This window comes from Callithrix jacchus, chromosome 7 (assembly GCF_049354715.1).
Source record: "Callithrix jacchus isolate 240 chromosome 7, calJac240_pri, whole genome shotgun sequence".
Taxonomy (NCBI): domain Eukaryota; kingdom Metazoa; phylum Chordata; class Mammalia; order Primates; family Cebidae; genus Callithrix; species Callithrix jacchus.
In genome coordinates, this window is record NC_133508.1 from 152,321,251 (window position 1) to 152,342,909 (window position 21,659).

The 21,659-nt window shown below is 49.7% G+C and overlaps 2 long non-coding RNA genes across 2 annotated transcripts in view; one reads left to right on the forward strand and one right to left on the reverse strand.

Moving 5' to 3' along the window:
- LOC144577078 (uncharacterized) overlaps positions 1 to 10,538 on the reverse strand; it is a 41,947-nt gene extending 31,409 nt beyond the window's left edge. Inside the window, exons 1-2 of the long non-coding RNA XR_013520350.1 lie at positions 10,427 to 10,538; positions 1,685 to 1,812 (exon numbers count right to left, since the gene is read on the reverse strand). This is a non-coding gene — a long non-coding RNA (uncharacterized LOC144577078). The remainder of the gene's footprint in view (positions 1 to 1,684; positions 1,813 to 10,426) is intronic.
- A 69-nt stretch (positions 10,539 to 10,607) lies between these two features.
- LOC108592770 (uncharacterized) overlaps positions 10,608 to 21,659 on the forward strand; it is a 31,861-nt gene continuing 20,809 nt past the window's right edge. The window contains exons 1-2 of the long non-coding RNA XR_004727268.3: positions 10,608 to 10,873; positions 12,300 to 12,369. This is a non-coding gene — a long non-coding RNA (uncharacterized LOC108592770). The remainder of the gene's footprint in view (positions 10,874 to 12,299; positions 12,370 to 21,659) is intronic.

Sequence of the window (21,659 nt, forward strand, 5' to 3'; positions counted from 1 at the left end):
AGTTCCAGAAGGAGTGCAAACAAATGGGGCAAACTTAAACCCAACATGCAGCTGGGACTTGAGGCAAGTCTAGCCAAGGCCAATCTAAGGTCATTGAACCACAGCCAACTTGAAGGGACTCAGATGAGAAATAAATGTTTGTCATTGTAAATTCCTGAGTTTGGGGTTGGTTTGCTTCAAGAATTATTGCTTTGATAACTAATTTACATACCAGTTTAGAAGGTAGTGAAAGAGAAACAAAAAAAAAAAAAAGAAGGGATTGACCAGGCTCGGGGGTTCACACTTGTAATCCCAGCACTTTGGGAGGCCGAGGTGGGTGGATCACCTGAGGTCAGGAGTTCAAGACCAGCCTGGCCAACATGGTGAAAACCCGCCTCTAAACAAAAAGCGGGGATTGAAAGAACTCAATAAGAAGATGATAAGTACTTGAAGTAGTGTCATGGCAATAAAGATAAGAAAGAAGTAAATTGATGAAACACTTAAGAAGTAGAATAAAAGACAATGTGGTTGGGCGAGGTGGTTCACGCCTGTAATCCCAGCACTTTGGGAGGCTGAGGCAAGTGGATCATGAGGTCAGGAGATCGAGACCAGATTCACCAACATGGTAAAACCCTGTCTCCACTAAAGATACAAAAATTAGCTGGGCATGGTGGTGCATACGTGTAATCCCAGCTTCTTGGGAGACCGAGGCAGCAGAATTGCTTGAACCCGGGAGGCGGAGGTCTCAGTGAGCTGAGATTGTGCCACTGCACTCCAGCCTGGTGACAGACCAAGACTCTGTCTTGGGAAATGAATAAATAAATAAATAATAAAAGACAGGATAACTGATTGGATATGGAAAGTCAGTCAAGGAAGCCTCATGGGATCCTCACGGAGACAACTGAATGGAAGGAGAGAAATGTCACCAACTGAGTTGAGGGATGTAAGAGGGATGAAGAAGGAGCATCTCTGGTTAGAAGACGACTCTAATTTTGATATGGGGGGCTTGAGCAGCCTGTTAGGTATCCAAGTGGAGATGGCTGGAAGTCAATTAGAAAAGAGGGAGAGGGATGTAATGAACTTGGTTTGGTTTGGTTTTTGCCCTGCATCTTATGAAGCTACTTTATATGTCGGAGACTCTCCCAACTGTATGAATTTGGTGGGAGACGGCATCCCCACTCATTCTCCAAAAGTCCAAGAGGCCAGGTACTTACTCTCCATGACACCTGACGTCATTAGTCACATGACCCAGGTATTGCCAACCAGCTAATTCTGCTCAATGCTTTGTTTCATTTGTGAAACAAAAAAGCAGGGGATAGTTGAAATGTCGTTCAAATGACTCCAGTGGCAACATCCAGCATCCTGTGTCGGTCTGCATCCTGCGGGGTGGTGACAGTATACCTCACCCCGCCCTGCCTGGCTCCTGTTCATTTTCTAAACCTGATTCTCCAGCCCCTCTGCAGGCTTTGTGAGCCATACAATATCCTCCCTAAATCAAAGTCATCCAAAATGGGTTACTGATGTTTGCACTCAAGAACCCCAACTAGTAAAGAAATTTACAATGGGACAGAGGTGCAGCGAAAAGGAGGGTTTGCTGGCAGATTGCTTATAATCTAGTCAGAATACTAAAACCCAGTTAATGTTCAGGTAATCTGGCAGTCTGTGGTTCCCAGTGGTAAACTGATGAAATTAAATGCCCACTTACAGTCACCTGGAGTGAAGAACTCATTAAGGCAAACTTTGAAGGCCGTATTGCTACCTGCATAGAATGAAATGAAGAGCTTGAGTCGTACGGACTGTTGTAAATGTAGCTCTTCCCAAGAGAACCGGACACTGAGGAAAAAAGAAAAAGAAGTGACAAGCTTAAATCTCTAAATATCCGACACAAAGACTTTGCAATAACGTGTTGAAATGATATCTTATAGGCCGGGCGCGGTGGCTCAAGCCTGTAATCCCAGCACTTTGGGAGGCCGAGGCGGGTGGATCACGAGGTCAACAGATCGAGACCATCCTTGTCAACATGGTGAAACCCCGTCTCTACTAAAAATACAAAAAATTAGCTGGGCATGGTGGCGCGTGCCTGTAATCCCAGCTACTCAGGAGGCTGAGGCAGGAGAATTGCCTGAACCCAGGAGGTGGAGGTTGCGGTGAGCCGAGATCGCGCCATCGCACTCCAGCCTGGGTAACAAGAGCGAAACTCCGTCTCAAAAAAAAAAAAAAAAGATATCTTATTTATGGTCTTTTAAGGCTAACATAGCTGAAAGCCAAGCACAGAAGTGCATTGCCAAATTTCGACGTATGCTGAGTTGACATATTGAAGCAGCTACACTGTCTGGGACATGTACCCTGGGGTTCATCATCTCGCACCAGGAAAATTTAGGACAGGGACATCCACGAGGAGTTCAGGAGCAGAGGTTTAATAAGTAGAAGAGAAGAGAAAGAGAAACAGTGAGAGAGAGACGAGAGGAGAGAGAGAGAGAGAGAGAGAGAGAGCGAGCCCTCCCAGTGGAAAACGACCAGCTGGTGGAGGATGCACTGGATGTTATAGTCCAGCTTGAGGAGATGGCGTCTGATTTTCCTAGGGCTCACAAACTGGTTGGATCGGCTATGGTGTTTACATAGCCCTGGGGAAGGCTGGCCACCCTGCCCTAATTTAATTATGTGAATGAAGTCTCCTGCTGACCGGTGCCATCTTGTCTGCTTTTTACCGTACAAGTGGCTGATAAAGAGAAGGGAGGATGGGGCCGCCATTTTGAACATGATTGCACAGCTGCCAGCATCTATCAGCACGATTTTATAGGCTGTTCTTTGTTGGAAGGGAAAACGATTTGGGGCTGCTTTTCATTAAAAGGAAAACCTTACTGAGGACTTCCCTACCGTCACTATCTGCCTAAGTCATTTCTTAAGCCCTGTATCAAAACTCCCTAAGTATGTTTTATAAAGGTTAGGGCATTGTTCAGGAAGGGCTGTGGCCCCTAGTGTGGCACGATGGCTCACATCTGTAATATCACACTTTGAGAGGTCGAGGCAAGAGAATCACTTGAGCTCAAGAGTTTAAGACAAGCCTGGGCACTATACTGAGACCTTGTCTCCACACAAAAATTAACTGAGCATGGTGATGCACATCTGTAGTCTCAGGTATTTAAAAGCTGAAGTGGGAGGATTGCTTAGCCTGGGAGGTCGAGGCTGCAGTGAGCCAAGATTGCACCACGCACTCCATCCTGGATGACAGAGAAAAATCCTGCCCCCCACCAAAAAGAAGACTGCAACCCCCAAAATTGTAATAAGGACATTTGGGAAGCTCTGGGAGCCTTATGGAACACCACGCATGGAACCCTTTGGGTCTCTCATACCAGCTGAAATGCATGCCCCTCCCTTATCTGATGAGGCTGCTCCTGCGTGGTTTGAAGATGCTTAACTCTGTGCATAGACTTCCTCCCAGAAAGAAGCCAGCTCTGCCCATGCCTCTTTCCTCCACCCCATCACTCATTGCTCATAGGTCTATAAATAGAGTCTGATTCTCGTATGACCTGGAAGCAGGAAGTGGAGCTTTTGATTACTTAAAAAGTTAAATCCCCATCAAAAGACTTTCAGATAAGCAGATTCTAAGGTGGAGATTAGCATGCAAGACCTCTATTAGGAAGTGAGCTTGAGACCACACCTGTAGAACAGAAGGGACAGACGCAGCCTTGGGCAAGGGAACAGTTGTGCTGTGCGCACCACTAGCACGGCTTAGGAACTAGATGGTCATTGAGAGCTCTTCTGAGTTGGAGCCAAGGAGCCAGGCTTTGTTAACCCAACTTTGTCCAGTTGTTGGATGTGGCTGCATCATGACGGGGACATGACATGGCTGAGGGCCCACTCCCAGCAGCTGGGAGAGTAAGTCCTTCATTCCGGAGAGGGATCCAGTGCTGTGCCACAGTGTCCCACAGCATGTATTATGTATATATTTTAAATCAGCCTGAAATTAATCCGGAGTATGCTCACCAGGAATCAGGAGGCAGTGTGCTATCCCCAGCCATCGTAAGTGGCCCTAATTGCTGTGTCAGTTGTTGTTTTGAAATGTGGACTCAACAATGGCTCATGTGAAATGAAATTCCATGAAAACGACGGAAGAAATAATCCAAAACTTTTGGGATATAGAAATGCTGGAGAGGATTTATCATGTGTCACCTGCCCGTACATGTGCTAATTCTCAAGAGCGCCCAGATTGGTGAGGGAGCACCTCCATCTCTGAGAAGCAGTCTTGTGACTGATTTCCATAAACTGAAGATGCAATTATAAGCAGTTGAAATGGGATCCCTGATTTTAATGGAAAGGGAAAGATACCAGAATAGCAGAAGCTGATTTCAGGCACTTAACTACAAAGGACAACATGCTCATGGTAGTTACAACAGACAAGAGGGCTAGAATGGTAATGAAAATGGTACGACCTGACTTGGTGGGGGCTAACTGATGTTGAAAAGTCTGGGTAGAAATTGAAGTTCTCCAACAATATCCACGATCTTGTTCTCTCTGATCAATGCTGCCTATCCCAGCCTCCTTTTAGCTGATATAGTTATATGACTAGCTCTGGCCAATGAGATGAAAGAAGAAAGGTGAGCTCTCTTCTTCCACTTTGCTGCCGTGACAAAATACCTGAGACTGGGTAACTTGTAAAGAACAGGAATTTATTTATCACAGTTTTGGAAGCTGTAAGTTCAAGATCAAGGCACCAGCAGGTTTGCGGTCGGTGAGGCTACTCTCTGCTTCCAGGATGGTGCCTTGTTGTGCCATCCTCCAGAGGGGAAAAATGCTATGTCCTCACGTGACAGAAGAGCAAAGAGGGGCCAGACTCTCTTTGGAGGCTCTTTTGTGAAGGCCTTAATCCTATTCACAGAGGAGGAGCCCTCTTGATTTAAGCACCTCCCTAAAGGCCCCATCACTATGAGGATTGAGTTTCAATATGTACATGTTGGAGGGGACACCATCACTCAAACCATAACATGGGTCATCTCCAGGACATGCCCTTAATGGGGGTGGTGAGAATACCGTTTTCAGTCCCTTCCTCTAACCTACTATGTGGAATAGGACATGGGGGAAAGCCATATTTGGTGTGGGAGACACCTGAGGGATAGCAGAGCAACCAGACAGAGTCTGGGTTCCTGGACAATGTTGGAATGCAGAGTTACCACACCAGCCGGAGACTGTCTTCCTTCAGACCATGACATGACACCTGGGTCTCTTCTATCTAAGTCATTGTTGTTTGGGGTCTTTCTTATTCTCAACAAAATCTAGGTTATCCAGATGTTGGCAGCTAAAAGCGTGGCATTGAGGTAGCAGACGGCAGAAAAGAATCATTGTGGGTTAGAAAATGGTGATGCTTGTCTCCCATGGCAAAACATTTGGTCACAGAGTCATCTGCAATACACTGGGAGGTATGAGCCAATCCTGCTGTTGTGCAGGAAATGATTAAGACAAAAATAAGAACACCGGCATATTTCGGGTGCTCTCTGCTCCCTTTAGAAAAACCCAGTGAGCCGAGTGTGGTGGCGTGTGCCTGTAATCTCAGCTACTTGGAAGGCCGAGGCAGGAGGATTGCTTGAGTGCGGGAGTTCAAGACCAGCCTGGGAACAGAGTAAGACCCCATTTCAATAAACAATGATAATAATTCTCATCATTAGTAATAACCCCAGGAGGAGAAGATGCTGGGGAGAACCAGCCAGTCTGCGAGGCGGGTGGAAGGGGAAACAACTCTGCCGCGATGTTCCTTTCGCTGCCTGCAACCCACAATCTAAGCTGCCGAAGAGTCAAAGATGGGGCTTTGTGGGTCAGAAAAGCTAAACTGCTTCTAGTCACTAAACTAAGCATTTGTAAGTTAAGAGCCAGGCTTGTAGCAGGAAATAAGTCTGTGGCTGTGGCGCTAACCCTTTCTCAAACCTTCCCGGTAGCCAAGAATGGATCAAGGGTGTTGACTTCCCTTCCAAGCCTGTTGTTTCAGCTGGCCTCGAGGTAACCACCGTCAAATTGGGAGTGGGGTGAGGAACGAGTGGAGCACAAAGGTCAGTGAGCAAGTAGCCAGAGCCTTCAGGCTTAAAAATCTATGTTTAGACCAGACGGTTTGCCGTTGTTACTCGCACTTAGAACTGACCAGAAGCAAAAAAAAAAAAAAATTAATAAACAGATGGCCAAAGATACACAGCCTGGCCTGGAAAATCTTGTGACATCAAGTCTGTGGTCATTCAATCCTTTTACTTAAAAGGGGGTTGGGACGGCTCTGTTGAAAGGGGCAGCTGGTAACTATCTTGGGCTTTCTGGGCCCCATGCCTCTGAACCCACTTCCTGTGTTTGTACCCATCATTGTGTGAATCATGGTGAGAAGAGGGGCCCTTCCTCCACTAAGACGAATACTTACTGCCCCTCCCCCTGGCAGCCACAGCATGGGCAGGGGACCTACATGTGACCTGGCTCTTGGGCAAGTAACACCAAGAAGCAGGGAAGTTCGAATTCCCTCAGGCAGCTCAGTGTTGTGGCCTGTGCCCAGCGGCAGTGGTGCCAGCAGCAGGGTCTGTGCCCTCAGAGGGTTCAGTAGGTCTCACAGTCAGGTTGCTCTGTGGTGTGACCCCGGAGGACCATGCCCCCGGCCCCCCGCACTCTTGCGCATTTTCTCGTCAGCTTTCTTGTCCACTCATGAGAAACCTAATATCTTTCCAATAAATTCTGCTTCCTGCTTAAGTTCATCAGTCTCTGTCATTCTTCTTGCTGCTGTTTGAAGCCAAGAAGCACGACTGTTAGTTACAGATAACTATTTGTGTCCACCGACACAAAGTAGTAGCTAAATCTGTGAATGGTTTGAAACTGCTCTCAATGAGAGAAAGAGAAATAACCTGGAGGTGGAATCTCTGGGAACAGAAACAATTAAGGGAGGGAGAGAAAGTGATCTACAAAAGGGGAGTGGTAGGCCGGGCGCGGTGGCTCAAGCCTGTAATCCCAGCACTTTGGGAGGCCGAGGCGGCTGGATCACGAGGTCGAGAGATCGAGACCATCCTGGTCAACATGGTGAAACCCCGTCTCTACTAAAAATACAAAAATTAGCTGGGCACGGTGGCGCGTGCCTGTAATCCCAGCTACTCGGGAGGCTGAGGCAGGAGAATTGCTTGAACCCAGGAGGCGGAGGTTGCAGTGAGCTGAGATTGGGCCATTGCACTCCAGCCTGGGTAACAAGAGCGAAACTCTGTCTCAAAAAAAAAAAAACAACAAAAGGGGAGCGGTAGAGAATGGAACACGTGCAAAGCAAAGAGAGATGCACAGAGACTGAGCTCCAAGTTCAGTCCATGCAATGGGAGCTGTTCTGTGTGTAAATAAGACACAAAGTGGGTTGGTGACATTCACAGATACCGCCAAGGGCTATAAGCCATTAAAGGGTCACTGACATGAACATGGAGGTCACATTTTTCAGAGTGAACTTCTTTAATCCAATTTAAATAATTTATTAATTTGTTTGTGAGTCTCCCTCTGCTGCCCAGGCTGGAGTGGCACAATCTCGGCTCACTGTAACTTCTGCCCCCTGGGTTCAAACAATTCTCCTGCCTCAGCCTCCCTAGTAGCTGGGATTACAGGCATGCACCACCACACCCAGCTAATTCTTGTATTTTTAGTAGGGATGGGGTTTCACTATGTTGGCCAGGCTGGTCTCAAACTCCTAACCTCAAGTGATCTGCCCACCTTGGCCTCCGAATGTGCTGGGATTATAGGCATGGGCCACCACGCCTATCCCCAGTTTAATTTCCTTTTTTATTTTTATTTTGAGATGGAGTCTCACTCTGTGGCCCAGGCTGGAGTGCAGTGGCGTGAATCTCTGCTCACTGCAAACTCCGCCTCCAGGTTCAAGCGGTTCTCTTGCCTCAGCCTCCTGAGTAGCTAGAATTACAGGCATGTACCACCACACCCAGATAATTTTTGTATTTTTAGTAGAGATGAGGTTTCACTATGTTGGCCAGGCTGGTCTTGAACTCCTGACCTCATAATCCACCCTCCTCAGGCTCCCAAAGTGCTGGGATTACAAGCTTGAGCCACCGTGCCTGGCCCCAATTTAATTTTTTAATCCATTTTCCATACTGTGGAGTTAAACCGTTTCCAATTTTCTCCATTTTTTCATTTTTACATTATTGAAATTATTCTCATTGGCAATAATTTTTTTCATTTAAATTCTAAGATGATTCATCATCAGTGTTTGGCCCATGGATTCTACCAATTACAGTATCTGCAATTGGGAATTTTATTTTGTAACTATTTTTTTTTCCAATCAAGTTTTGTAAATTTGGTCCAGTAGATTTATTCTGTTTATTTTTACTCAGTGGCAAATTTTATCCAGTGTAATTTCCACCACTGTCAGTTTCATTTAGCATGAACTGAATACACCCTGAGAATTTGCATCTATTTGTATTTATTCCTTGGTTAACCCATGAGAAAACTGTGAATGGTTTTATGATACAGAGAGAAGCAGAGACGGGAGAGACAGGGGCAGGGAGGGTAAGGGAGGAAACAAGAGGGGAAGGGAAGTCGAGTGAGACCCAGAGGTAGGAGGGGAAGGCACTTTCTGTCCTGTCTTTAATTACCAAGTATTTAACCCCAGCATTAGGAGTCTCTGCTTGGGCAGTTAGTAGAGTTGCATCTCTGGGCTGCCAGGGGGCTGAAAGGGTGGAGTCTCTTGCTCAGGCAGGGAGTTGTGAGCCAAGCCCACCTGCCCCCTGGGCCAGAGCCTGCAGTTGAGAATGGGACCCTCCAGAGCTCTCTGGCCTCTGACCCAGCACCCAGCAATGTCCCACAACTGGCGGCCCCATTAGTCTTGGCCTCCAAGCAAGCACAGCACAGAGCAGAGTGATGCACATATTCCATGTTTATGGGAAATAAACCATGACTGGTTTAACACAAGCCACTGGAGTATGGGGGCTATTTATAATAGCAGCATAACTTACTTATTTCAATTGATACCGAGAGCTGTGTGGCTTTGCTCAAGTCTTTAACCTCTCTGATTACCAGTTTTCTCATGCAGAAAATAGAGAAAACGGTACTTAACTTGCTTGTTGTCAGAATTTATTAAATTTAGCCTGGGCACGACAGCTCACGTGTGTAATCTCAGTACATTGGGAGGCCGAGGAGGGTGGATCACTTGAGGTCAGGAGTTCAAGAGCAGCCTGGGCAACATGGCGAAACCCCATCTTTACAAAAAATACAAAAAAAAAAAAAGAAATTAGCCAGGCATGGTGGCACATGCTTGTAATGCCCGCTACCGAGGGAATCGCTTGAACCCAGGAGGTGGAGGCTGCAGTGAGCCGAGATCGCACCAGTGCACTCCAGCCTGGGCAACAGAGTGAGATTCCATCTCAAAAAAACAAAAACAAAATCAAAAAAAAGGAAGAGAAAGAATTAATTGAATTTAAAGTGTCCAGTGTCTAGTAGACACAAATAAGAGCTTTTTAAATTAATAGAGCAGCTTAGTATGAATTTTACTTCGGTTTAATTCAGAAATGACTGTCCTGTTTTCTCATGCCTTAGGATTCCACCCACTCTAGGGCGGGAAGGCACGTGTGTATGCTCCTCATCTCCAGGGTGTTTAAAGACGCAGCCCTCCCCTCCCTGGGGTAACGGGGAACCCACTCTTGGATGCCATAGATATGGGCTCGGGTCTTCTGGGCCATCAAGACCTACTGTGAAAGCAACAGGAGACCAGCGCTGGTGGTGGGAGGTTCTGGGGAAAGCACAGAGGGAACGGGGGCAGATGCTGAGCTACCAGATGAGGCCTGTACAGGACGAGCCGGGGCCTCCGAGCAAGCACGACCCACGAGAGCGATGGGCTGCGGCGCCCGTGGGGAGTAAATCGGATGGCTCACTGCGGTTGTGAGCCCTGGAAAGTTGCCCACCCAGGGCGCTGCACGGCCCGAAGAGCCAAGTGAGCAGATCCAGGGAAAGGCCTCTGCCAGGAGCCCTCCCCGAGAACACTCCTCCTCCCACCGCGGGGGCGGCCTGCATGAGAGGCCTGCGCTCCCGGCTCGGGCGCCTCCGAAGCCACCTGCCCTGCCGGCGGGACGCGCAGCCAGACCCTCCCGGGGCTCCCTCCCCACCTCCATCCCCCTTCCGTCCTGGCCCAGGGCCCCCAGGGAGTGCCGGCGGCGGGACGGGGGAAGAGCGCTGCAAAGAGGGCCGGGCCCGCCCGGGAGAACCCGGGGCCGTCTTCACCCTCCACGCCCGCCCTTCATTCTCCGCCTCCGCCTTCCAGATTCCCCTCCAGGCACTGACGGAACAGACGGAAGAACGACGGGTTTGACACGTTCAACAAATGCCTTTGATACCCCTGAAACAAAGAGAAACGTGCCGTGGCAATAGGGGATTGTTGCACGTTTTAACTTAGCAAGAGTGACCCCGACAGAAAGAAACCCAATCACCGGTCTCCAAAACCGGCCCAGACCTCTGGCGACGGCGTCCCTCGACTCCACCGGTCCGTGCCTCCTGCAGCGCCCCCAGCGGCCTCGCAGCCATCGCGCCTCACAGGCGCCGCGGAGTCCCGCTCGGCAGGGTCCACCAGAGGGCGCCAGCGCCCGTCGGAAGAGGGACGGTGACGCCAGCGCGCGCGGGTGCGGCCGGGAATTACTCGGCAGCTGCGGAAGGCCGCGCCAGCAACGTGCGCGGTGGCACCTTGCTTCAAGAGCGTGGCTTTACCTGAACTTGCAGCTCAGGACTGCTTTTAAATTGAAACCATCGCACATCCCCTGGGGCGGGCAGCTCCTCTCCGAGGTCACGATCGCCCTGGTAATGGCCCCTTGCCCTGAGGGGCTTCTGGCCCAGGACCGTCCTGTCCTGGCTGCTCAGGACAGGTGATTACGTCTTGAGGGCCTGAGCTCACACCCTCCTTAAGGTATTCGCAGAACTTTAATTGCCAGTGTCTTGTAATGGCCTAGTTTAGATTTTCAGAACCAGCTCATTTCGATCTCACAGAAATTAACTTTTTAACGATACATAGATTTGGAGAGGTCATTATTACTGTTGTTGGAAATAGCACTTGAACTTGGGCTCTCAAATTCCAATACCCCAGCTTTCTGTCTCCCCAAATTTTCTCTCTCTGTGTGTGTGTGTGTGTGTGTGTGTGTGTGTGTCTGAGAGAGAGAGAGAGAGAGCGCAAGCGCACACCTCCCAAGTTCGTTGCTTACGGGCTTGCTGATGCCTCACGGGCCACTATTTGCACTTCTTTTCTTTGACACTTTCCTTGCTGAAGTCACACAACATTTACACATGGATGGGCATGGACAGCACCAGATCTTTTCCCCCACAGCACTGGGGTCCCAGCAGGTATAGAAGGAGGGCGCTTGGGGGCAAGCGCTTCAGACCAGCGTCTGGAGATACATGTTCTGGGCCTGGGCCTGCCACCACCTGTGCAACCCTGGGCAAGGCGCTAGCCCTGGGCACCTCTCCTGAGGAGGCGACTGACCACGTCTCTGGGGTCTTGCACAGCTCTGATGTTTCCGGACTGTGATTGTGCAGAAAGCAGAAGTGCTGCCCGCAAGAAGGAGGCACCGTGTGCTGTGCTGGGGTTGACAGGGTGTGAGCATGGCCGTGGACTGGCAACCCGGGCACCGAGCTTCCACCCAAACCAGCTCTGAGCTCCATCCCACTCCTCTCCCCATCATGGCCTGAACGTCCCATCTCGGGAGCCGCATTCTCCAAGCCCAAAACTCAGAGGTGTGGTCTGATGATGTCTTAAGAGAACGTGGTCTTTGAATGACCCACATTAGGAACCCCAAAGCAGACACTGCCGGCAGCCACTCAGCCTCAGGCCCTGAATATATTCCTGATGCTGCCCTGATCTGCCAGCTCCGTTAATATGACATCTGCCTCTCTCTCAGCAGAGCCTCATACTGTGGGGGGGCTCCCGGCTTCCTGTGTTTGACTTCTCCCAGATGCCACATCTGAGGACTTGTAAATAGAAGAAATGAGTCCATTATAATTACCAGATGGATTACAAAATGGCCATTTTACCAAAGAAATAGAGAAGACTCCATGGAATTTCTGGGAAGCTCTACCTAATAATAGACTCCCCACTAAAGGAAAGAGTACCTATTTCAAGATCCAATACTATTTGCATTTTACTGGTACTTGTGTGTGTTGTTCAAAGACTTCAGTCAGGTGGCTTTCAAATTTGCTCATTTATCATTTTTTTCTGACAACTGTAGCACTCTAATGTGTTGCATTCACAGAGTGTCTTTCATCCACCATCTCAAATGTTCTTCCTCTCTGAGTCCTGAGTGCTGTTTGTCAAAGTTGCTTTGGTTCTGTTTGTCTTTCAGGGATGGTTCCCCTGTGCCTACCCCTGAGACCTGTCTCTCCTGAAAACTCAGGATGAAGGTGGACTTGAAGGTGGGAAGGCTCAGAGCCTGAAGGCTGGGGGTGGGGCAGAGGCCGACAAGGCAAGGTGGGAGGATGGCTTGGGCAGACACAGGTCAGTTGGCCAGTCTTCAACAGGCTCCAAGGCTCCTGTGGGAAAGGTTGGGGTGCCTGCAGGCCATGCCTGACTGCCTTGAGTGGGCTGCCCATCTTGTGGGCTGGGTACCGAGTGTCCCCACCAGACTGAAACAAGACAGGCTGAGCACTGGGATCCTGGCCAAACCGGGATCTGCATGGCCGCCATTCCAGAGGTGCTGTCAGCCGTAAGAGCAGTGCCTGCTCTCCGCCCCCAGGACCAACCATTCTGAAGCCACCCAGTGCTGACTTGCAACAACCTAAGATCTTTGGCGGCATAGGCGAGGTGATAGGTTTCAGCTAAGCTGCTTGAAGGAGCATAGAGAGTTATAGACTAACCCAGGATCATAGCGTTCCAAGCCCTGGAGCTGGGTCGGGAGGAGTGGCTCTTGGGGTACAGCCAGTCCTCCCAACTGTGCTCAGGCCCAGCCCATCCCTGCGTGTCTATTCCATTCCTCAGACTCAGATTTGCTGTCACTTCTTTCACTCTCCCTTATTTACTTTTCTCTGTCCTATAGCTGCTGCCTCTAGATAGTTTCTATCTCCTTGTAACTTCAGCCGGCCAAGACTCTCACTCAGCTTCTTGGTCTTGTCCCACAGAGGGATCTTTCAGCTTCAGTTCGGTGCTGTGTGACTTTCTCTGTGTTTACAAATTCCAATGCCCATCTTAGACCAAACAGCCTCAGGCCCCCAGGGACAAATGTGGGGTGACCTGACAAAGCCAGGTTTATTGACTTGTGGCAATGAAAGAGCCACACACCAGAGGAACCATGAGGCATCTTACCAACTGCAGGAGATCGATTATTATACAGTGTTGGGGAAGGTGGAGTTTTGGTGACATTTAAATGGTCAGTGTCTTACTAGGCTCACACCAAGGCAAAGCTGAGTGTGAAGGGGCAATGTCGGGTCTGGAATGCAAAGTGAATCCAAGGACCTCTGACCTTAGAATCTAAAGTTAGGATATATGTAAAATGTTGTGTCCAGAAACCCTTACCTGAGGCTCTCTGCACGTGGACTGGATATTAAGGCTATTTCCCTGTGTCAGTGACTGAGATCCTCCAAGCAACAGCGAGGTGTTCTATTCTTACAGATGTAGTTGCAAACAGTGAAACTTCCGATAGTCTATATTTTAGAGAACAAAGTTTCTCAGTGAGTGAGAAAATAGTCGTCACTCAAAGAAGGGAGTTATGGCATTTTACAGCTGCACTGTGTCCTTGTGGAAAATAATGTTTTCTGTAAACTTTGCTGCTCACTTCATCCATGTCATTATTCCAGCACAATAGTCAGCTGGCAAATTATTTCTTTCTCATGCTCAAGTGGAGCATCTGCGGCCAGGGGCGGGGGGGGGGTGGCTCACGCCTATAATCCCAGCACTTTGGAAGGCCAAGGCGAGCAGATCATGAGGTTAGGAGTTCGAGACCAGCCTGACTAACATGGTGAAACCCTGTCTCTACTAAAAATACAAAAATTAGCTGGGCATGTTGGCACGTGCCTGTAATCCCAGTTACTCAGGAAGCTGAAGCAAGAGAATCGCTTGACCCCGGGAGGAGGAGGTTGCAGTGAGCTGAGACTGAGCCACCACACTGCACTCTAGCCTGAGTGATAGAGCAAGACTCCAGCTCAAAAAAAAAAAGAAAAGCATCTGCTCAGCCCAGCTGCAGAGGCAGCTCAGGCACTGGGTGTCTGAGTTGCAGCCACACAACCTTGGGTTGTGCTTTCCCCCAGCCCCAGTCTTATCAGTGAAGAGCGCTGCAGGGAGGTCTCTGTCCTCACCCCTTTTAGCCCCAAGGGAGGGAGAAGAGAACACGCTGTTTGGAGGAGGCTGGGAAGAGCCCTGGAGGTTCTGACTCCAGGCTTGCCACTCTCCTGCAGGAGCTATGGACAGGAGCCGGTGTCCTACTGAATGAATTCCACATGAACATGGGAGCTCCAGCTCCAAAGCTGGAAAAAGTCCCTCGCTGAGTCTATCTGGTCAGGGTAGAAGCATCCTGCAATTCCCACCCACCACTCCTTGCTCCACTCTGCCTTTCCATGTGGAAGCCTACGTCCTCGGGCACAGGAAAAACTGCTTAAACAAGAAAGAAGGAAGTTTCTCTCCAGGTGACAGTCCAGAGGTAGGCAAGTGGTGCTAGTGGTGTGTGGCTCTACCATCCTCAGGAGTGGCTTCCATTCGCAGGTACAAATGGTTAGTACAGTCCTTGCCAATGCCCAGCGAGCAGGCCAGGGAAAGACACAGAGGAGCACACACTCGGTCCTCTTAAATGCAAGAATACAACATCCTGGGAACTAGGGTGTATGATTTCAGCTCATTTCTTGTCGGCAGGACTTGCTCTTAGGTAAGGGAGGCTGAGAAAGACACTTGGCTCAGTGGCCACGTGCAGGAGCTGTCAGCCCTCTCCTAGCTCACCACTTAGAGACAGCACCCTTCTTGTTGGCTAGCCTCTTCCATCCACAGGCAAAGGCGTCCTTTCTTCCTTTGTCCTGTCCTAGTCTCTAAAAGAACCATGAATTTCAACACCTGAGCCTCCACTGCATGCAGACCAGTGGGGACAGAGCTGCAGATCCTGGCAGGGGTCTCCATGCTGATAGTAAGGAGAGATTGTCTGCAGACCTTGCTCCACAGAGACCTCCCTGCAGCACCCGTCACCACCCAGCCTTCTTGCCCAACTGTGTCATTTGGCGCTGTTTCAGATGCCTGCCCACCCCCTGCCTTGCTCCGAAGAGCTTTAGTAGGTAGAGGAGTCACTGCTCCAGGGCCCCAGGAGCACGGGAGTATCCTGAGGCCAGCTGGTACCTCCAGGGCTCTTCCCAGCCTCCTCCAAACAGCATGTTCTCTTCTCCCTCCCTTGGGGCAGTTGAGGGCAGAGGACACTGAGGTTGTGCTGACCTTTGTGCCCAGAACAGAAGGTTTCATGGTCAAATCACACCAGGGTCACCCTCTGCGACATTGACCATCACCTGCAGAGGTCTGTCCTGCAGTCCCTGACTCAACAGTGGATAAATAAATGCACTCTCACACCTGCTTCAGTGATTCAAGTGGGCTAGGGATGGCCGTTGGCTGTTTTCAGAGGGTGAAATGCAGCCAATCAACCAAGACCCCCGTACATCCACACATTTATTCAGTGAAGATTTCATAACAGAGGTTCTAAGTCAACATGCTTGTGGATAATTAACATGGTTAGAAGAGTGGTTTTATGCATAATAAAAGCTTAGGGTCCGGGCCCAGAGTGAAAACACTATTAATGAGTAATGCCCCTTTGATTTCCCCATGAGAGGGCCAACCAGCACAAAGTTTGCATCAGTAAACAGAGTGGAGACAAAAGGATGTGGGGTAAACAGATTTAAACTGGGAAAGTGTTTCATTGCCCCCATCTCTTCCCTAGTAATAGACCAGCCTTCTTAGGTCCATTAAAACCTTTCAGCCTTCCAAAAGGTTTGGGACTAATTTATAACTTTCTCTAATATTTTGCCAGCCACCCAGAGTGAATCTCAACACCCAGCTCCCTCCATCCACAGCCACCCAGAGTGAATCTCAACACCCAGCTCCCTCCATCCACAGCCACCCAGAGTGAATCTCAACACCCAGCTCCCTCCATCCACAGCCACCCAGAGTGAATCTCAACACCCAGCTCCCTCCATCCACAGCCACCCAGAGTGAATCTCAACACCCAGCTCCCTCCATCCACAGCCACCCAGAGTGAATCTCAACACCCAGCTCCCTCCATCCACAGCCACCCAGAGTGAATCTCAACACCCAGCTCCCTCCATCCACAGCCACCCAGAGTGAATCTCAACACCCAGCTCCCTCCATCCACAGCCACCCAGAGTGAATCTCAACACCCAGCTCCCTCCATCCACAGCCACCCAGAGTGAATCTCAACACCCAGCTCCCTCCATCCACAGCCACCCAGAGTGAATCTCAACACCCAGCTCCCTCCATCCACAGCCACCCAGAGTGAATCTCAACACCCAGCTCCCTCCATCCACAGCCACCCAGAGTGAATCTCAACACCCAGCACCCTCCATCCACAGCCACCCAGAGTGAATCTCAACACCCAGCACCCTCCATCCACAGCCACCCAGAGTGAATCTCAACACCCAGCACCCTCCATCCACAGCCACCCAGAGTGAATCTCAACACCCAGCACCCTCCATCCACAGCCACCCAGAGTGAATCTCAACACCCAGCACCCTCCATCCACAGCCACCCAGAGTGAATCTCAACACCCAGCACCCTCCATCCACAGCCACCCAGAGTGAATCTCAACACCCAGCTCCCTCCATCCACAGCCACCCAGAGTGAATCTCAACACCCAGCACCTTCCATCCACAGCCACCCAGAGTGAATCTCAACACCCAGCACCCTCCATCCACAGCCACCCAGAGTGAATCTCAACACCCAGCTCCCTCCATCCACAGCCACCCAGAGTGAATCTCAACACCCAGCACCTTCCATCCACAGCCACCCAGAGTGAATCTCAACACCCAGCACCCTCCATCCACAGCCACCCACCTGTGCCACTCTCTTGGCTTGTTGACTGGCCAGGCCAGGGACGCAGTTTTCTAACGTGTCCAGAGCAAAGCAGTAGAAGACACACCAACACTGCCAGCATGAGCCCACGCGTCCCGGCATCTCTGAGCTCCCAGGTGCACACCCGCCCACACCTCAGCCACCGGCTCCTGGGCCCCAGCAAGTGCCACATCTCTGATGTGGTGGATGCTGTCCCAACCCATGTCAGGCCAGGCACAAAGGCAATGGGAACTGATGGACAAGACAGATCACCCCCTCCCTACCTACACAATTATTGTAGACAGCCCACCCGAAAACTTGTGGAGGAATGCCCCAGAGGTAGGAATTCATACCAAAGTCATGGTGACTTCATGTACCAAATAGCAGGGAGGCACAGCACTTAAGTCAAATTAACGACATTTAAATCTGAGGTCTACCACTTCCCGGCAACTGGGACCTTCAGCAAATTACTTAACTCCACCAAACCTCAGTTTCTTCATTTCTAAAATGAGACTAATAATGGTAGCCCACTTTATAATCATCAGAGCACTAAAAGTGCTTAAAACAATACCTAGCACAAAATGAGCCTTTAATAAATATTGGCTATTGTTAGCCTTCTAGAAGTGTTTGGATTCAGTGAATCATAATGACAATACATGACCTTGTGGAAAGACACCAATGGTGTCTTTCAAGTCATAGAGGTGGGCAGCATGGTTTCAGGGAATGAGGACAGCTGGTATTGCCCACAGAGAACTGTCCAATGTAGAAAAGGACTTCCCTGGGACTGCGAAGTCAGAAAACCTAGGTCAAAATCAGGCTAGTTGCTGTTAACATGTCAGAGGCATGCAGGCTGCAGAGACGAGGCTTCTGGGGTCTCCTGACCACCACTGCATGAAGCCCTGTTACTCTCTAGCACTCCTGTGACAGTCCCACCCCACAAGCAACAAGGATGGTTGTGTGGACCCCGCTGATGTAAACCTGGGGTGGGAAAAGTGAGACCAATTTGTTGGCTAAAGGTGTGAGGACATTTAAGCCCTTGCTATGCATGAGGTTAAGAAAATTGCAGTCATTTCTGTTTATAGTAATGCCTAGCTGTGACTGGTAAGAGCCCTTTGTTGAGGGTGCAAATGAGACCATGAGCTTCTTGAGGTAGGTGCGGATCTAGTTGATTGCCTGGCACATAGATGATGCTCAGTAAATGTCGGCTGGATGCAGTCAGGAAATCTGTATCCCAGTTCCTGCTCTGTAGGGAGCCAGCAGTGTCCCCCGGTCAGTATGCCTCTCCCCCAGGATTGCTGTTTCCTCATCTGCCTCTGGACTTTGATATCTGAGATTCTGTTGAGCAGTAAGATTCTGTTCCCAGCCTAGGAGCTTGCTGCCCACCTAAGGAGACTGTCTTGTGGTAGGACCCTCAGGTCTTGCCCTCCTTGGCCTCAGCAGGGAGACTGCCTGCCTGAGTTGGAGGTGGCATGTATGGTGAAAGGGCAGGACTCCATGTTTCTTTCCTTTGGACTGCTTGAGAGTGGAGCCTCAGACCCCTTGCAAGAGGAATGAGTCAGTGTGGGGAGCTGAAACTGGCAGGAGGAGGAGAATAGGTGCAAAGGAAGTCAGGGCAACCAGCTCCCTGGGGAGAGGCTGAGAGGCAGCAAGGTAGTGGCTGGGCCAGAGATGATGGGAGAGGGCCCAGCAGCAGCACTGAACAGCAGTGTGGCTGGGGAAGAGCAGATGGGGCTGGCAGATGGGAGCTGACAGGCTGCATGGGCGGGCTGGCAGGCAGCTCAGCAGTTCTCAAGAGGCAGCTCCACTGAGCAGCCAAGGGGAGAGGGGGAAGGCAGAGCTATCAAAGCCCTTCTTCTTCCCAATCATGTCTTTCTCTAGGAGACCTACAGGAGAGGACTGGGCCTAAGAAGTCAGGGTTGCCACCCACAACTAATGATAAAATTTCAATTTGAAATCAGTAATTTAATGGAATGAGATTTCTTTTCATCCGGATTGGGACGCATTCATTAAATACGTACTCGGCGGCAGGCCTTCGGGTGAGGAGGTGAGGAGGACCTCCCTGCCCTGCAGGGGAAGAAGCTCAGTAAGGGAGGAGAGCAGGCAAGACCTCAGCCTCCAGGCAGACAGTACCACAGTAAGGTGGGCAGTGAACCTGCTGTAAGGGAGGAGGAGGAGGCTCACCGGAACTGGGCGGGGACAGAGATGGGAGGGCTTGGAGAAGGCAGCAACATGAAGAAACTCCACATTCACATGGAGGAGGTAAGGCCTTCTGATCATGTCAGTTTTGCATGAACACACAAAAGCCAGCCTGAAGTATAAAGAAATATTAAGATGTGCAAGGCCATCTGTGGTTTTCCTTTAGTCTGGTTTGCTTAAGGGAAGCTTTCTTCCTCCAAAATAGAACACGGGGGTAAGTAAGAAGCAAATCCTACCATTGTGCTCCGGATCCTGTCTCCCACACATCTCCTGGCCGACCCCACCAGGGACGCTCACTCCGCCGGTTATCCCCGCTCTCTTCAGTCTCACATCTCCGGGCCGACCCCACCCGGGACACTCACTCCGCTGGTTATCCCCACTCTCTTCAGTCTTGAATTTCTCCTCTGTTGGTCCCTCATACCATCTTCGAACAGGATCAACTATCTCATTAAAAAACAAACTATCCCCCTTCATACCTCCTTCTCTCTCTCTTCCTCGTTATAGCTAAATATCTTTAAAACATGGTCTATATTGTCTGAAACTTAGTTCTGCTGCTGTCTTTATTGCTGAAGAATGGGAGCAGAAGATGCATGTTCTGAATGGCCGGGAAGAAGGGCCTGGCCACAGCCAGCCTTGCCTTTGTCTGCGCTGACCAGTCAGGGATCACAGGCCTCAGTAGTGCTGATCCCTTCCAGGTTTTATGCCAGAAAAATTCCAAATTGTCAAGCCCCTCGAAGGATCACCATTTTCAATGGCTTTTTAACCAAACTTGAGAACCGTTCTTGACCCCACAACCTGGTATTGTCACAGAAAGTTTTACCCGAACACCTGGGACTGCTGTCTTTCACCTCTCAGATTTGGAAGAGGATGAAGAGGCGGTACCACTCTATACTTCAGCAGCCACTTCAGTGGGACAGAAACATTCAGTGGCCAAGCAACACCAGGCATCCTCTCACTACCCACACTTCAGCATAGGGGCTACTATTGCAGCCTCAAACCCAGGAAAGTGTCTGTCATGGACACTGAGCCTTTTCCCTCCTCGCCGCCTATGAGATAGTGCATGTCTCTGAAATCACTCAGGCTGCCCAAGCTCAGTCTCCTTTTAGAATTCTGGGAGTAGTCATAGCAGTTTGCTTATCACAGTTATAAATTCTCCTGCCAGGTACTACAATTCAGCATGGCTGAATCCACAGAATGTATGGTTTAAGACTTTCACGAAATCCTCCGAATGTGGGCCAGCTGACAAGGAGTTTAGTAGACGGATGAAGACATTAGAGAAAGCTAGAGTGATAGAGTCCTGATGCTCAGGAGAATGGAAGCTGCCAAGATGTAGTGACTTACAGCTGTAACCTCAGCGCTTTGGGAGGTCGAGGTGGGCAGGTCGCTTAAGCCCAGGAGTTTGAGACCAGCCTGGGCAACATAGTGACACCCCGTCTCTACAAAAAAAAACTAAAAAATTACCCAGGAGTAGTGATGTATGCCTGTGGTCCCAGCTACTCGAGAGGCTGAGGTGGGAGAATCCCTGGAGCCCATGAGGTTGAAGGTGCAGTGAGCCATGATCACGCCACTGCACTCCAGCCTGGGCAACAGTGAGACCTTATCTCAAAACAAAACATAAAAATAAATGCAGGTAGCGGTTTATTGGGTGAATTAAAAGGAATCAGCCTTTCAGCCATGATGGGTACTTCTGACCTCCACTATGTACATTCCCACCCAAACTAGGTCAGTATCTTGTAGGTCTGAGATGCAGCCGTTACCTGACCTCTTGAGCAAACTAACATACGAGAAGTTATGCGCGGACCGAAACATCTGTTCTGGCCTGATTTGAGAGAAAAGAAATGTGGCAAAAACTTCCTGCATGTGGAAGTGGAGGAATGGAAACAGAATCTAATGAGGCACTAGAGGATGAGATCTGGTGAACGGAGAGACTGTGCATGAAAGAAAGGTCCCTGAGTCTATGGAACCAGCAAAGAATGAAAGTTTTAAGTCACTTCGTCAGTTGGGTTTTCTTGCCTTGGAAAAGATAGAATAGAACATGATTTGGCAAATATTCCCTCTTTTACTTTCTTTGGAAGGGATTGGGTAAAGTATTATTTCTTCCTCATATAAGTAGAATTAGTTTTTTAGTTTTGTTTTTCTTTTTGAGATAGAGTATCACTCTGTCACCCAGGCTAAAGTGCAACGACGCAATCTCAGCTCACTGCAACCTCTGCCTCCCGAGTTCAAGCGATTCTCCAGTCTCAGCCTCCTGAGTAGCTGGAATTGTAGGCGCCTGCCACCACACCTGGCTAATTTTTGTATTTTTAGTAGAGACGGGGTTTCACCATGTTGACCAGGCTAGTCTTGAACCCCTGATCTCAGGTCATCTGCCCGCCTTGGCCTCCCAAAGTGCTGGGATTACAGGTGAGAGCCACAGCATCTGGCCTAGAATTAGTTTAGCAAGCCACTTATCCTAAAAAGGGCATATGATAATGTCATGTCT